We start from the raw sequence: 18,148 nt of genomic DNA on the forward strand, positions 1-18,148 counted from the left end.
TTTATTTAATATTAATATACTGTCCGAATGTACTGTAGGTGCTACTGTACAATGTACTGTGTGCATATGAATAAGCAAGCGGAAGTCGTTTGTCAGCTCCACGTGGGCCAGCTTGACAAAATGTCTTATCTTCTCAAATGATAGAAAGTGGCTCCTGAAAAGGAGGGATGTTTACAACCTGTGCAAATTTATCGCGTGCATAGAGATGGTGTGCATAGAGATGGTGTGCATAGAGATGGTGTGCATCGGGCGGATGAGGGCACCAACGAACCCCAAGTGTCTTTTAAGGGACACCTAATAAATTAAAATGTGCACACACCATGTGTGTGAGCGCCGGTGTGTGTGTGTCTGTCAGGAAAGGAGGGAGGGGGTGAGCAAAAACTGTACAAGACAGAGAATGGTCAAAATATTCCCTATGGTAAACAAACCCAGGACCTTCAAATCCCAGGGCGGTGATGTAGCGCACTGGGCATTTTCTAGTCCTGTAATATAACCGTCAGTATCGCAGGCAGAAATGTTTTTCAAGTCAATCTGACCTCAGACGTGTTACGTTACATGTATATGATGCTATTTTCCAGATATAAATCTGTTAAAATGATGAAATTGTAATCCAGTAGCACTTGAGCTTTCTCTCGATGTGATTAGCCAAACCAAGGGAACTCTAGCAATGTAAGTGTGCTGATTGGCCGACTTCTTTACATTTTCTTGACATTTGGCTGCATTGATTTGCTCTGGTATATAACATTGCCTATAATGCTTGTCATTACGCAACTGTTACAGTTGACCAATTTCTTCCCACTTTAAATGAAGTGCAGCTTTTAAAGGCTTCATAAAGCCTTCATAAGCACTACACAAATGCATCACAAATCATCTATAACTGTATGTCATGCTCTATAAAGGGTTCATAAATGTGGCATAACTGTGTGACATAACAACCTAACTCAAATGTGACATAACCCACTCTATAAAATATGACATAAACCTGTGCTTTGCAAAGGGTGACATAAGCACTACTTAATAAAGGCTTTATAAATCATATTAAATTGAGGCTTCACAAGCATCTATAACTTTGTCATGCATGTTGTTAGAGCGTTGCAAGGCCAGGATAGTGGGTTCGATTCCTGGGACCACCCATAAGTAAAAGTGTATGTGTATTGCTTTACGTTCATCTCCTTGCCCCAACATGGGCTCTAACCAAGGACCCTCTGAACACATCGACAGTCACCCACGAAGCATTCCACAAGGAAACAACTACTTCAAGTTCTCAGGGCAAGCGATTTACTCACCCGTTACATATGCATTTGCTTTGGACAAAAGTGTCTGCTAAATGGCATATATTATATTATATTATATTACTAAGCTGTCATTGTAAATGAGAATTAGTTCTTAACTGACTTGCCAAGTTAAATAAAGGTTCAATGAAAAATATACAAAAAGACAAATAAAAATCCATCTTAGGTGTATAGCCAACATTGGACGTGACTTCAACTTTCCTAAAAAATGCGGTGCTGCAGGATGACACACACTCTAAAGTGCAGTCACGCACACCAAAAAACGTTGGTAGGGCCCTTTAATAGCAGTTTTTTTGGGGGGGTTAAAATTACATTTCTTGTTTTTGTTTTTCCAGGTGTCTGATTTCCTCATTTTTTTTCTGGATTCCGGTCTAAAAAACCACAACATTTTTGAAAGAAAAAACACCGAATTGGATGTTCTATGATCACGACAATGCTTAAACCACATCAGGGGACCACTTTTGAGGTGTTGATTTTTGATTAAAACAGTAGCGAAGCTATATACAGTAGAGAGGCTATATACAGTAGAGAGGCTATATACAGTAGAGAGGCTATATACAGTAGAGAGGTTATATACAGTAGAGAGGCTATATACAGTAGAGAGGTTATATACAGTAGAGAGGCTATATACAGTAGAGAGGCTATATACAGTAGAGAGCTATATACAGTAGAGAGGCTATATACAGTAGAGAGGCTATATACAGTAGAGAGGCTATATACAGTAGAGAGGCTATATACAGTAGAGAGGTTATATACAGTAGAGAGGTTATATACAGTAGAGAGGCTATATACAGTAGAGAGGCTATATACAGTAGAGAGGCTATATACAGTAGAGAGGTTATATACAGTAGAGAGGTTATATACAGTAGAGAGGCTATATACAGTAGAGAGGCTATATACAGTAGAGAGGCTATATACAGTAGAGAGGTTATATACAGTAGAGAGGTTATATACAGTAGAGAGGCTATATACAGTAGAGAGGCTATATACAGTAGAGAGGTTATATACAGTAGAGAGGTTATATACAGTAGAGAGGCTATATACAGTAGAGAGGCTATATACAGTAGAGAGGCTATATACAGTAGAGGCTATATACAGTAGAGAGGTTATATACAGTAGAGAGGTTATATACAGTAGAGAGGCTATATACAGTAGAGAGGCTATATACAGTAGAGAGGTTATATACAGTAGAGAGGCTATATACAGTAGAGAGGCTATATACAGTAGAGAGGCTATATACAGTAGAGAGGCTATATACAGTAGAGAGGCTATATACAGTAGAGAGGCTATATACAGTAGAGAGGCTATATACAGTAGAGAGGCTATATACAGTAGAGAGGTTATATACAGTAGAGAGGCTATATACAGTAGAGGCTATATACAGTAGAGAGGCTATATACAGTAGAGAGGCTATATACAGTAGAGAGGCTATATACAGTAGAGAGGTTATATACAGTAGAGAGGCTATATACAGTAGAGAGGCTATATACAGTAGAGAGGTTATATACAGTAGAGAGGTTATATACAGTAGAGAGGCTATATACAGTAGAGAGGCTATATACAGTAGAGAGGCTATATACAGTAGAGAGGCTATATACAGTAGAGAGGTTATATACAGTAGAGAGGCTATATACAGTAGAGAGGCTATATACAGTAGAGAGGTTATATACAGTAGAGAGGTTATATACAGTAGAGAGGCTATATACAGTAGAGGCTATATACAGTAGAGAGGCTATATACAGTAGAGAGGCTATATACAGTAGAGAGGTTATATACAGTAGAGAGGTTATATACAGTAGAGAGGTTATATACAGTAGAGAGGCTATATACAGTAGAGAGGCTATATACAGTAGAGAGGCTATATACAGTAGAGAGGCTACATACAGTAGAGAGGCTATATACAGTAGAGAGGCTATATACAGTAGAGAGGCTATATACAGTAGAGAGGCTATATACAGTAGAGAGGCTATATACAGTAGAGAGGCTATATACAGTAGAGAGGCTATATACAGTAGAGAGGCTATATACAGTAGAGAGGCTATATACAGTAGAGAGGCTACATACAGTAGAGAGGCTATATACAGTAGAGAGGCTATATACAGTAGAGAGGCTATATACAGTAGAGAGGCTATATACAGTAGAGAGGCTATATACAGTAGAGAGGGTATATACAGTAGAGAGGCTATATACAGTAGAGAGGCTATATACAGTAGAGAGGCTATATACAGTAGAGAGGCTATATACAGTAGAGAGGCTATATACAGTAGAGAGGCTATATACAGTAGAGAGGCTATATACAGTAGAGAGGTTATATACAGTAGAGAGGTTATATACAGTAGAGAGGCTATATACAGTAGTGAGGCTATATACAGTAGAGAGGCTATATACAGTAGAGAGGCTATATACAGTAGAGAGGCTATATACAGTAGAGAGGCTATATACAGTAGAGAGGCTATATACAGTAGAGAGGCTATATACAGTAGAGAGGCTATATACAGTAGAGAGGCTATATACAGTAGAGAGGTTATATACAGTAGAGAGGCTATATACAGTAGAGAGGCTATATACAGTAGAGAGGCTATATACAGTAGAGAGGCTATATACAGTAGAGAGGCTATATACAGTAGAGAGGCTATATACAGTAGAGAGGCTATATACAGTAGAGAGGTTATATACAGTAGAGAGGTTATATACAGTAGAGAGGCTATATACAGTAGAGAGGCTATATACAGTAGAGAGGCTATATACAGTAGAGAGGCTATATACAGTAGAGAGGTTATATACAGTAGAGAGGTTATATACAGTAGAGAGGCTATATACAGTAGAGAGGCTATATACAGTAGAGAGGTTATATACAGTAGAGAGGTTATATACAGTAGAGAGGCTATATACAGTAGAGAGGCTATATACAGTAGAGAGGCTATATACAGTAGAGAGGCTATATACAGTAGAGAGGTTATATACAGTAGGGAGGTTATATATAGTAGAGAGGCTATATACAGTAGAGGGGCTATATACAGTAGAGAGGTTATATACAGTAGAGAGGTTATATACAGTAGAGAGGCTATATACAGTAGAGAGGCTATATACAGTAGAGAGGCTATATACAGTAGAGAGGCTATATACAGTAGAGAGGTTATATACAGTAGAGAGGTTATATACAGTAGAGAGGCTATATACAGTAGAGAGGCTATATACAGTAGAGAGGCTATATACAGTAGAGAGGCTATATACAGTAGAGAGGCTACATACAGTAGAGAGGCTATATACAGTAGAGAGGCTATATACAGTAGAGAGGCTATATACAGTAGAGAGGCTATATACAGTAGAGAGGCTATATACAGTAGAGAGGCTATATACAGTAGAGAGGCTATATACAGTAGAGAGGCTATATACAGTAGAGAGGCTATATACAGTAGAGAGGCTACATACAGTAGAGAGGCTATATACAGTAGAGAGGCTATATACAGTAGAGAGGCTATATACAGTAGAGAGGCTATATGCAGTAGAGAGGCTATATACAGTAGAGAGGCTATATACAGTAGAGAGGCTATATGCAGTAGAGAGGCTATATACAGTAGAGAGGGTATATACAGTAGAGAGGCTATATACAGTAGAGAGGCTATATACAGTAGAGAGGTTATAACAGTAGAGAGGCTATATACAGTAGAGAGGCTATATACAGTAGAGAGGCTATATGCAGTAGAGAGGTTATATACAGTAGAGAGGGTATATACAGTAGAGAGGCTATATACAGTAGAGAGGCTATATACAGTAGAGAGGCTATAACAGTAGAGAGGTTATAACAGTAGAGAGGCTATATACAGTAGAGAGGCTATATACAGTAGAGAGGCTATATACAGTAGAGAGGCTACATACAGTAGAGAGGCTACATGCAGTAGAGAGGCTATATACAGTAGAGAGGCTACATACAGTAGAGAGGCTATATGCAGTAGAGAGGCTATATACAGTAGAGAGGCTATATACAGTAGAGAGGCTATATGCAGTAGAGAGGCTATATACAGTAGAGAGGCTATATACAGTAGAGAGGCTATATACAGTAGAGAGGCTATATGCAGTAGAGAGGCTATATACAGTAGAGAGGCTATATGCAGTAGAGAGGCTATATACAGTAGAGAGGCTATATACAGTAGAGAGGCTATATACAGTAGAGAGGCTATATACAGTAGAGAGGCTACATACAGTAGAGAGGCTATATGCAGTAGAGAGGCTATATACAGTAGAGAGGCTACATACAGTAGAGAGGCTATATGCAGTAGAGAGGCTATATACAGTAGAGAGGCTATATACATTAGAGAGGCTATATACAGTAGAGAGGGTATATACAGTAGAGAGGCTATATACAGTAGAGAGGCTATATACAGTAGAGAGGCTATATACAGTAGAGAGGCTATATACAGTAGAGAGGCTATATACAGTAGAGAGGCTATATACAGTAGAGAGGCTATACACAGTAGAGTGGGTAAATACAGTAGAGAGGGTATATACAGTAGAGAGGCTATATACAGTAGATAAATATATACAGTAGAGAGGTTATAACAGTAGCGAGACTATATACATTAGAGAGGCTATATACAGTAGAGAGGCTATATGCAGTAGAGAGGTTATATACAGTAGAGAGGGTATATACAGCAGAGAGGGTATATACATTAGTGAGGCTATATACAGTAGAGAGGTTATAACAGTAGAGAGGTTATAACAGTAGAGTGGCTATATACTGTAGAGAGGCTATATGCAGTAGAGAGGTTATATACAGTAGAGAGGGTATATACAGTAGTGAGGCTATATACTGTAGAGAGGCTATATACAGTAGAGAGGCTATATACAGTAGAGAGGGTACATACAGAAGAGAGGCTATATACAGTAGAGAGGGTATATACAGTAGAGAGGCTATATACAGTAGAGAGGCTATATACAGTAGAGAGGGTATATACAGTAGAGAGGCTATATACAGTAGAGAGGCTATATACAGTAGAGAGGCTATATACAGTAGAGAGGCTATATACAGTAGAGAGGCTATATACAGGAGAGAGGCTATATACAGTAGAGAGGCTATATACAGTAGAGAGGCTATATACAGTAGTGAGGCTATATACAGTAGAGGGGCTATATACAGTAGAGAGGCTATATACAGTAGAGAGGCTATAACAGTAGAGAGGCTATATACAGTAGAGAGGCTATATACAGTAGAGAGGCTATATGCAGTAGAGAGGCTATATACAGTAGAGAGGCTATATACAGTAGAGAGGCTATATACAGTAGAGAGGCTATATACAGTAGAGAGGCTATATACAGTAGAGAGGCTATATACAGTAGAGAGGCTATATACAGTAGAGAGGCTATATACAGTAGAGAGGCTATATACAGTAGAGAGGCTATATACAGTAGAGAGGCTATATACAGTAGCGAGGCTATATGCAGTAGAGAGGCTATATACAGTAGAGAGGCTATATGCAGTAGAGAGGCTATATGCAGTAGAGAGGCTATATGCAGTAGAGAGGCTATATACAGTAGAGAGGCTATATGCAGTAGAGAGGCTATATACAGTAGCGAGGCTATATGCAGTAGAGAGGCTATATACAGTAGCGAGGCTATATGCAGTAGAGAGGCTATATACAGTAGAGAGGCTATATACAGTAGCGAGGCTATATGCAGTAGAGAGGCTATATACAGTAGCGAGGCTACATACAGTAAATCAAATCAAATCAAATTTTATTTGTCACATACACATGGTTAGCAGATGTTAATGCGAGTGTAGCGAAACGCTTGTGCTTCTAGTTCCGACAATGCAGTAATAACCAACAAGTAATCTAACTAACAATTCCAAAACTACTGTCTTATACACAGTGTAAGGGGATAAAGAATATGTACATAAGGATATATGAATGAGTGATGGTACAGAGCAGCATAGGCAAGATACAGTAGATGATATCGAGTACAGTATATACATATGAGATGAGTATGTAAACAAAGTGGCATAGTTAAAGTGGCTAGTGATACATGTATTACATAAGGATGCAGTCGGTGATATAGAGTACAGTATATACGTATGCATATGAGATGAATAATGTAGGGTAAGTAACATTATATAAGGTAGCATTGTTTAAAGTGGCTAGTGATATATTTACATCATTTCCCATCAATTCCCATTATTAAAGTGGCTGGAGTTGAGTCAGTGTCATTGTCAGTGTGTTGGTAGCAGCCACTCAATGTTAGTGGTGGCTGTTTAACAGTCTGATGGCCTTGAGATAGAAGCTGTTTTTCAGTCTCTCGGTCCCAGCTTTGATGCACCTGTACTGACCTCGCCTTCTGGATGATAGCGGGGTGAACAGGCAGTGGCTCGGGTGGTTGATGTCCTTGATGATCTTTATGGCCTTCCTGTAACATCGGGTGGTGTAGGTGTCCTGGAGGGCAGGTAGTTTGCCCCCGGTGATGCGTTGTGCAGACCTCACTACCCTCTGGAGAGCCTTACGGTTGAGGGCGGAGCAGTTGCCGTACCAGGCGGTGATATAGCCCGCAAGGATGCTCTCGATTGTGCATCTGTAGAAGTTTGTGAGTGCTTTTGGTGACAAGCCGAATTTCTTCAGCCTCCTGAGGTTGAAGAGGCGCTGCTGCGCCTTCTTCACGATGCTGTCTGTGTGAGTGGACCAATTCAGTTTGTCTGTGATGTGTATGCCGAGGAACTTAAAACTTGCTACCCTCTCCAATACTGTTCCATCGATGTGGATAGGGGGATGTTCCCTCTGCTGTTTCCTGAAGTCCACAATCATCTCCTTAGTATTGTTGACGTTGAGTGTGAGGTTATTTTCCTGACACCACACTCCGAGGGCCCTCACCTCCTCCCTGTAGGCCGTCTCGTCGTTGTTGGTAATCAAGCCTACCACTGTTGTGTCGTCCGCAAACTTGATGATTGAGTTGGAGGCGTGCGTGGCCACGCAGTCGTGGGTGAACAGGGAGTACAGGAGAGGGCTCAGAACGCACCCTTGTGGGGCCCCAGTGTTGAGGATCAGCGGGGAGGAGATGTTGTTGCCTACCCTCACCACCTGGGGGCGGCCCGTCAGGAAGTCCAGTACCCAGTTGCACAGGGCGGGGTCGAGACCCAGGGTCTCGAGCTTGATGACGAGCTTGGAGGGTACTATGGTGTTGAATGCCGAGCTGTAGTCGATGAACAGCATTCTCACATAGGTATTCCTCTTGTCCAGATGGGTTAGGGCAGTGTGCAGTGTGGTTGAGATTGCATCGTCTGTGGACCTATTTGGGCGGTAAGCAAATTGGAGTGGGTCTAGGGTGTCAGGTAGGGTGGAGGTGATATGGTCCTTGACTAGTCTCTCAAAGCACTTCATGATGACGGATGTGAGTGCTACGGGGCGGTAGTCGTTTAGCTCAGTTACCTTAGCTTTCTTGGGAACAGGAACAATGGTGGCCCTCTTGAAGCATGTGGGAACAGCAGACTGGTATAGGGATTGATTGAATATTTCCGTAAACACACCGGCCAGCTGGTCTGCGCATGCTCTGAGGGCACGGCTGGGGATGCCGTCTGGGCCTGCAGCCTTGCGAGGGTTAACACGTTTAAATGTCTTACTCACCTCGGCTGCAGTGAAGGAGAGACTGCATGTTTTCGTTGCAGGCCGTGTCAGTGGCACTGTATTGTCCTCAAAGCGGGCAAAAAAGTTATTTAGTCTGCCTGGGAGCAAGACATCCTGGTCCGTGACTGGGCTGGATTTCTTCCTGTAGTCCGTGATTGACTGTAGACCCTGCCACATGCCTCTTGTGTCTGAGCCGTTGAATTGAGATTCTACTTTGTCTCTGTACTGACGCTTAGCTTGTTTGATAGCCTTGTGGAGGGAATAGCTGCACTGTTTGTATTCGGTCATGTTACCAGACACCTTGCCCTGATTAAAAGCAGTGGTTCGCGCTTTCAGTTTCACACGAATGCTGCCATCAATCCACGGTTTCTGGTTAGGGAATGTTTTAATCGTTGCTATGGGAACGACATCTTCAACGCACGTTCTAATGAACTCGCACACCGAATCAGCGTATTCGTCAATATTGTTATCTGACGCAATACGAAACATGTCCCAGTCCACGTGATGGAAGCAGTCTTGGAGTGTGGAGTCAGCTTGGTCGGACCAGCGTTGGACAGACCTCAGCGTGGGAGCCTCTTGTTTTAGTTTCTGTCTGTAGGCAGGGATCAACAAAATGGAGTCCTGGTCAGCTTTTCCGAAAGGGGGGCGGGGCAGGGCCTTATATGCGTCGCGGAAGTTAGAGTAACAATGATCCAAGGTCTTTCCACCCCTGGTTGCGCAATCGATATGCTGATAAAATTTAGGGAGTCTTGTTTTCAGATTAGCCTTGTTAAAATCCCCAGCTACAATGAATGCAGCCTCCGGATAAATCGTTTCCAGTTTGCAGAGAGTTAAATAAAGTTCGTTCAGAGCCATCGATGTGTCTGCTTGGGGGGGGATATATACGGCTGTGATTATAATCGAAGAGAATTCTCTTGGTAGATAATGCGGTCTACATTTGATTGTGAGGAATTCTAAATCAGGTGAACAGAAGGATTTGAGTTCCTGTATGTTTCTTTCATCACACCATTTCACGTTAGCCATAAGGCATACGCCCCCGCCCCTCTTCTTACCAGAAAGATGTTTGTTTCTGTCAGCGCGATGCTTGGAGAAACCCGTTGGCTGCACCGCCTCGGATAGCGTCTCTCCAGTGAGCCATGTTTCCGTGAAGCAAAGAACGTTACAGTCTCTGATGTCCCTCTGGAATGCTACCCTTGCTCGGATTTCATCAACCTTGTTGTCAAGAGACTGGACATTGGCAAGAAGAATGCTAGGGAGTGGTGCACGGTGTGCCCGTCTCCGGAGTCTGACCAGAAGACCGCCTCGTTTCCCTCTTTTTCGGAGTCGTTTTTTTGGGTCGCTGCATGGAATCCACTCCGTTGTCCTGTTTGTAAGGCAGAACACAGGATCCGCGTCGCGAAAATCATATTCTTGGTCGTACTGATGGTGAGTTGACGCTGATCTTATATTCAGTAGTTCTTCTCGACTGTATGTAATGAAACCTAAGATGACCTGGGGTACTAATGTAAGAAATAACAAAAAACTGCATAGTTTCCTAGGAACGCGAAGCGAGGCGGCCATCTCTGTCGGCGCCGGTAGAGAGGCTATATACAGTAGCGAGGCTACAAACAGTAGCGAGGCTATAAAAGTAGTGAGGCTACATACAGACACCGGTTAGTCAGGCTGATTGAGGTAGTATGTACATGTAGATATGGTTAAAGTGACTATGCATATATGATGAACAGAGAGTAGCAGTAGCGTAAAAGAGGGGTTGGTGGGTGGGACACAATGCAGACAGCCTGGTTAGCCAATGTGCGGGAGCACTGGTTAGTCGGCCCAATTGAGGCAGTATGTACATATGTACATGAATGTATAGTTAAAGTGACTGTGCATATATGATAAACAGAGAGTAGCAGCAGTTTAAAAGAGGGGTTTTGGGAGGCACACAATGCAAATAGTCCGGGTAGCCATTTGATTACCTGTTCAGGAGTCTTATGGCTTGGGGGTAAAAACTGTTGAGAAGCCTTTTTGTCCGAGACTTGGCACTCCGGTACCGCTTGCCATGCGGTAATAGAGAGAACAGTCTATGACTGGGGTGGCTGGGGTCTTTAGGGCCTTCCTCTGACACCGCCTGGTGTAGAGGTCCTGGATGGCAGGCAGCTGAGCCCCAGTGATGTACTGGGCTGTACACCCAACCCTCTGGAGTGCCTTGTGGTCAGAGGCCGAGCAATTGCTGTACCAGGCAGTGATGCAACCAGTCAGGATGCTTTCGATGTTGCAGCTGTAGAACCTTTTGAGGATCTCAGGACCCATGCCAAATCTTTTTAGTTTCCTGGGGGGGAATAGACTTTGTTGTGCCCTCTTCACAACTGTCTTGATGTGTTTGGCTCATTCTAGTTTGTTGGTGATGTAGGCACGTGATGGAGTTTGCAAATCAAATGCCCACTTGTGGTGCCACTGGACAGGGATAAACTGGTAAATGTAACTTTATTTATATTAATTTAAATGTAAATTATTTATCTAGATTACATGGATACCTCAATCGTTATTTCAAATAATTTTGCTAACTTCACTGCAACTGCTGTGATAGATAGCTAGTTAATGTTAGCAGCATAAGTTAGCTAGCTATAACAATATGACATTTTTCTAGCTAACTAGCAGGCTCAGATAAAAACAAATACCCCTAGATACTTTACTACAGCATATCTCATAGCCGCGTGCTTGAGATGTCCTCCTCTACCTCATCCCATTTGTCAACAACTTCATCCCCAGACTGCTGCACCGGTTAGATCAGACAGAGACCTGTCATTTAAGATGTTTAAAAAACGTAATGGTTTAAGTTTATTTTACTCTTGGAGATGGTTAAAAAAGATGTATCTTTTGTGTTTCTTCAGGGGTGACCAGTGACGCATCAGACGTGAGTTGTCGGTCTTCCACTGGTGGAGAAGAGGGCAAGTGACCTGGCAGAGGATGGCTGAAACACTTCTAATGGTAAGACAACCTGAAAAATATACCGATCATAATTCTGCTGTTGACATCATATGTTATTTGTTCCAAAGTAGTTTGACATAATGTCTTGATCCAATACATTTTCCTGATCACATCAGGATGTGAGTACCTATGCGATGTTTCAGCTTTTGTGCTGCGTGTTTTGTGCAGAGGTATCGTCCCGTGTCTTTCTACGAGGTTTACCTCGCTCTTTTGTTTGGGTACATCCCAGCGTTTTGTACCGAAGGTGGCTCCCCTTCCTGTTCGGGTGGCGCTCGGCGGTCGTCGTCGCCGGTCTACTAGCTGCAACCGACCCCTTTTTCCTTTTCATTTGTTTTTGTCTGATTGTTTTCACCTGTTCCTTGTTGGGGTTTTGGGATGGGAGTTATTTAAGTTCGTTTTGCCCGCTGGTGTTTGTGCGGGCTTGTTGTTATTGTTACGTTTGTGGTTATCGTTGTCTTTTGGGTTTTTGCTGTCCGGGGTTTTGTAACAGTGGTTTTGGGTTTGTTTGCACCTGTGTTTAGGGCTTCACCCCTGTTTGGGCCTGTTACTTTGGACATTAAAGCGTTTTTCCCCCCGTTTACTTTTGCTCTCTGCGTCTGACTCCACACCCATCACTCACCCACCGTTACATGTTGTTTGGGGTGTATTAAAAAAAACTATTATGTATTTCTGTGACACTACTTACAAAAACTACTTAAGTCGTTTTTTGGGGGGTATCTGTACTTTACTATTTATATTTTTGACAACTTTTACTTTTACTTCACTACATTCCTAAAGAAAATTATATACGTTTTACTCCATACATTTTCCCTGACACCCAAAAGTACTCGTTACATTTTTACAGAAATGGTCCAATTCACCCACTTATCAAGAGAACATCCCTGGTCATCTCTACTACCTCTGATCTGGCGGACTTACTAAACAGCTCAAGTTTGAGTGTGCCCCTGGCTATCTAATAATTAGAAAAACACAATTGTGCCATCAGGTTTGCTTAATATAACGAATTTCAAATGATTTATACTTTTACTTTTGATAGTAAAGTACATTTTTGCAATTACATTTACTTTTGATACTTAAGTATATTTAAAACCAAATACTTTTAGACTTTTACTCAAGTAATATTTTCCTGGGTGACTTTCACTTTTACTTGAGTCATTTCCTATCATGGCATCTTTACTTTTACGACAGTATGAGAATTTGGTACTTTTTCCACCACTGACAATGCAGCCAACCTGTCATATCAGTGCAGCACAGAAATGCCTTTATCCAGCGAATGTAACAGACTTCTAAAAAAAAACTGCTACCTTTGTTACTTTTAAGGTTGAAACCAACATGCTGTGCCTCCAGCAATCAGAGAGACCAGAACCGTTTGTCGACCAGCTCAGGGACAAGCTACACTGTTCACAACCCTGTATAATGTTCAGTGTAATTTGCATTGCTGCATAAATAAAAAAAAACTACTGTATTTGTATTGTTTTAAGGTTTAAATTTGACATACCATGTGTTAGGAATAGGGAGGGTGATCATGTGTAGTATAAATGAGAAGGGGTTTCAAATGTAAAAAATAAAAAGAGATGTTTAAACTTGTCTTGAACGTTTATTTGTTTTAGCTGACAGTGATAATTCCTTAAGCGTTAACTGCATTTGCCTCATTTATATGTACGTGTTATGAATGACCGAAGGTGGCTCACTTTAAAGTAAGTACACTGTCACACTATACAGAGTCTTTATTGATATGTTATGATTGACCGAAGGTGGCTCACTTCAACAAAACATTACAGGACACTATCAAGTGTCAGTAAACAGCTTATAAACGTTCTGCCCGGTTTCCGAAGGTTCTGATGATCCACAGGTTACTGTAGGGCAGGGCTGCCCAACCCTCTTCCTGGAGATCTACTGTCCTGTAGGTTTTCAGCCCAACCCTCTTCCTGGAGATCTACTGTCCTGTAGGTTTTCAGTCCAACCCTCTTCCTGGAGATCTACTGTCCTGTAGGTTTTCAGCCCAACCCTCTTCCTGGAGATCTACTGTCCTGTAGGTTTTCAGCCCAACCCTCTTCCTGGAGATGTACTGTCCTGTAGGTTTTCAGTCCAACCCTCTTCCTGGAGATGTACTGTCCTTTAGGTTTTCAGTCCAACCCTCTTCTTGGAGATCTACTGTCCTGTAGGTTTTCAGTCCAACCCTCTTCTTGGAGATCTACTGTCCTGTAGGTTTTCAGTCCAACCCTCTTCTTGGAGATCTACTGTCCTGTAGGTTTTCAGTCCAACCCTCTTCTTGGAGATCTACTGTCCTGTAGGTTTTCAGTCCAACCCTCTTCCTGGAGATCTACTGTCCTTTAGGTTTTCAGTCCAACTCTCTTCCTTTGGGTTTTGAGTCCAACTCTCTTCCTGGAGATGTACTGTCCTGTAGGTTTTCAGTCCAACCCTCTTCTTGGAGATCTACTGTCCTGTAGGTTTTCAGTCCAACTCTCTTCCTTTGGGTTTTCAGTCCAACCCTAATTCAGCATATCTGATACAGCTAGTTAAGGTCTTGTTGAGCAGCTGATTAGTAGAATCAGGTGTGTTAAATGAAGGTTGGACTGAAAACCCACAGGAAGGTAGATCTCCATGAAGAGGGTTGGGCAGCCCTGCTGTAGGGTGTGACAGGTATTTGGATAAGTTGATGGACATGAAATGCTTTCGTTGTCAGAGCCAAGTTTTTTATAGTATTCCTACCTGAGACTACCTAGCCACCGGGTATTCATCCTCTGTTCCCATGCTGGAGACCAGGGCTTGATTACAACCTGTTACAATGGTGCCAACATTTTGTGGGTGATGTTTCAGTGGGGGAGAGGGTGAATGTGTCAAAGACCTGACTGAGCCCAGCAATGCATGGCATGACTCATTATATTATTGTGTGTTTGTGTACTGAGGAACATGTAACTTGGTTCCAGAAGAAAGACACTTTCAATTTCCTGATGTTGGGGGCTGTCATCAAGGTGCCTGGTGTGATAAGGGTCAACAGACTTGTATCCTTCGGAAAGTATTCAGACCCCTTGACTTTTTCCACATTTTGTTACGTAACAGCCTTATTTTAAAATTGATTAAATAATTTTTCCCTCAGCAATCTACACACAATTCCACATAATGACAAAGCAAAACCAGGTTTTTAGAAATGTTTGCTAGTTTACTCAAAATAAAAACTGAAATATCACATTTACATAAGTATTCAGACCCTTTACTCAGCATCTTTGGCAGCGATTACAGTATCGAGTCTTCTTGGGTATGACGCTACAAGTTTCTCGCATTCTTCTCTGCAGATCCTCTCAAGCTCTGTCAGGTTGGATGGGGAGCGTTGCTGTACAGCTATTTTCAGGTCTCTCCAGAGATGTTCGATCGGGTTCAAGTCCGGGCTCTGGCTGGGCCACTCAAGGACAGTCAGAGACTTGTCCTAAAGCCACTCCTGCGTTGTCTTTGCTGGGTCGTTGTCCTGTTGGAAGGTGAACCTTCGTCCCAGTCTGAGGTCCTGAGCAGTCTGGAGCAGGTTTTCATCAAGGATTTCTCTGTACATTGTTTTTTATACATTTCCAAAAATGTGTCAAAACCTGTTTTTGCTTTGTCATTACGGGGTATTGTGTGTAGACTGCTGAGAAAACATATTTAATCCATTTTAGAATAAGGCTGTAACATAACAAAATGTAGAAAAAGTCAAGGGGTCTAAATACTTTCCGAATGCACTGTATGTATCCTACCCAACATCTTTAGATGATGTGTCAAGACCTTAGCCCGGCTCTATGTATCCCATCACATACCTTTAGATGATGTGTCAAGACCTTAGCCCACCCCAGAAGTGTTACCCACCTGGTGTTCTGAGTGGCAGGCCGTTGTCAAGGCGACTGGGCTTGGTGGCGATGAAGAGGTAGCAGAGGACACAGACTGTGATGAGGAAGGCCAGCAGGACCACTGCTGCTATGGACAGACCTATCAGGGCCCCGACGCTAATAGATGAAGGAATAAGGAGAAGAGAAAGAGGATGGCGAGTAGGGGGAAAGGGACGGGGAGGGACAGGGAGGGACAGGGAGAGACGAGGAGGGACGGGGAAAGACGGGGAGAGACGGGGAGGGACGGGGAGAGACGGGGAGGGACGGGGAGAGACGGGGGAGAGACGGGGAGGGACGGGGAGAGACGGGGAGTGACGGGGGGGACGGGGGGACGGGGAGGGACTCGGAGGGACGGGGAGAGACGGGGAGGGACGGGGAGGGACGAGGAGAGACGGGGAGGGACGAGGAGGGACGGAGAGAGACGGGGAGGGACGGGGAGAGACGGGGAGGGACAGGAGGGAAAGAGATGAAGAAAGAGACAGAGACAGATGGGGAAAGGAGAGAAAGAGATTAGGAGAAGGCCAGGACAATGCAATGGACAGAGAAGGTGAGACAAAGGGGAGCGAGGAAGAGAAGACGAGAGAATGTGATAAATGTGTGACAGAGCGGAAAAGGCAGGGGAGAGCAGAGAGGTGATGATGAAGACAGGGAGGGAAAGGCAGGGGAGAGCAGAGAGAGAAGTGATGGGGAAGACAGGGAGGGAAAGGCAGGGAAGAGCAGAGAGAGAGGTGATGGGGAAGACAGAGCGAGAAAGGCAGGGGAGTGCAGAGAGGTGATGGGGAAGACAGGGAGGGAAAGGCAGGGGAGAGCAGAGAGGTGATGGGGAAGACAGGGAGGGAAAGGCAGGGGAGAGTAGAGAGGTGATAGGGAAGACAGGGAGGGAAAGGCAGGGGAGAGCAGAGAGGTGATGGGGAAGACAGGGAGGGAAAGGCAGGGGAGAGTAGAGAGGTGATAGGGAAGACAGGGAGGGAAAGGCAGGGGAGAGCAGAGAGGTGATGGGGAAGACAGGGAGGGAAAGGCAGGGGAGAGCAGAGAGAGAGGTGATGGGGAAGGCAGGGGAGAGCAGAGAGAGAAGTGATGATGGGGAAGACAGGGAGGGAAAGACAGGGGAGAGCAGAGAGGTGATGGGGAAGACAGGGAGGGAAAGGCAGGGGAGAGCAGAGAGAGGTGATGGGAAGACAGGGAGGGAAAGGCAGGGGAGAGCAGAGAGGTGATGGGGAAGACAGGGAGGGAAAGGCAGGGGAGAGAAGAGAGGTGATGGGGAAGACAGGGAGGGAAAGACAGGGGAGAGCAGAGAGGTGATGGGGAAGACAGGGAGGGAAAGGCAGGGGAGAGCAGAGAGAGGTGATGGGAAGACAGGGAGGGAAAGGCAGGGGAGAGCAGAGAGGTGATGGGGAAGACAGGGAGGGAAAGGCAGGGGAGAGTAGAGAGGTGATGGGGAAGACAGGGAGGGAAAGGCAGGGGAGAGCAGAGAGGTGATGGGGAAGACAGGGATGGAAAGGCAGGGGAGAGCAGAGAGGATGATGGGGAAGACAGGGAGGGAAAGGCAGGGGAGAGCAGAGAGGTGATGGGGAAGACAGGGAGGGAAAGGCAGGGGAGAGTAGAGAGGTGATGGGGAAGACAGGGAGGGAAAGGCAGGGGAGAGTAGAGAGGTGATGGGGGAAGACAGGGAGGGAAAGGCAGGGGAGAGCAGAGAGGTGATGGGGAAGACAGGGAGGGAAAGGCAGGGGAGAGCAGAGAGGTGATGGGGAAGACAGGGAGGGAAAGGCAGGGGAGAGCAGAGAGGTGATGGGGAAGACAGGGAGGGAAAGGCAGGGAGAGCAGAGAGAGAGAGGTGATGGGGAAGACAGGGGGGATGGGGAAGGCAGGGGAGAGCAGATAGAGAAGTGATGGGGAAGACAGGGAGGGAAAGAGATGAAGAAAGAGACAGAGACAGATGGGGAAAGGAGAGAAAGAGATTAGGAGAAGGCCAGGACAATGCAATGGACAGAGAAGGTGAGACAAAGGGGAGCGAGGAAGAGAAGACGAGAGAATGTGATAAATGTGTGACAGAGCGGAAAAGGCAGGGGAGAGCAGAGAGGTGATGATGAAGACAGGGAGGGAAAGGCAGGGGAGAGCAGAGAGAGAAGTGATGGGGAAGACAGGGAGGGAAAGGCAGGGAAGAGCAGAGAGAGAGAGGTGATGGGGAAGACAGAGCGAGAAAGGCAGGGGAGTGCAGAGAGGTGATGGGGAAGACAGGGAGGGAAAGGCAGGGGAGAGCAGAGAGGTGATGGGGAAGACAGGGAGGGAAAGGCAGGGGAGAGTAGAGAGGTGATAGGGAAGACAGGGAGGGAAAGGCAGGGGAGAGCAGAGAGGTGATGGGGAAGACAGGGAGGGAAAGGCAGGGGAGAGCAGAGAGGTGATGGGGAAGACAGGGAGGGAA

The sequence above is a fragment of the Oncorhynchus tshawytscha genome, linkage group LG28, assembly GCF_018296145.1.
Source record: "Oncorhynchus tshawytscha isolate Ot180627B linkage group LG28, Otsh_v2.0, whole genome shotgun sequence".
Lineage (NCBI taxonomy): Eukaryota > Metazoa > Chordata > Actinopteri > Salmoniformes > Salmonidae > Oncorhynchus > Oncorhynchus tshawytscha.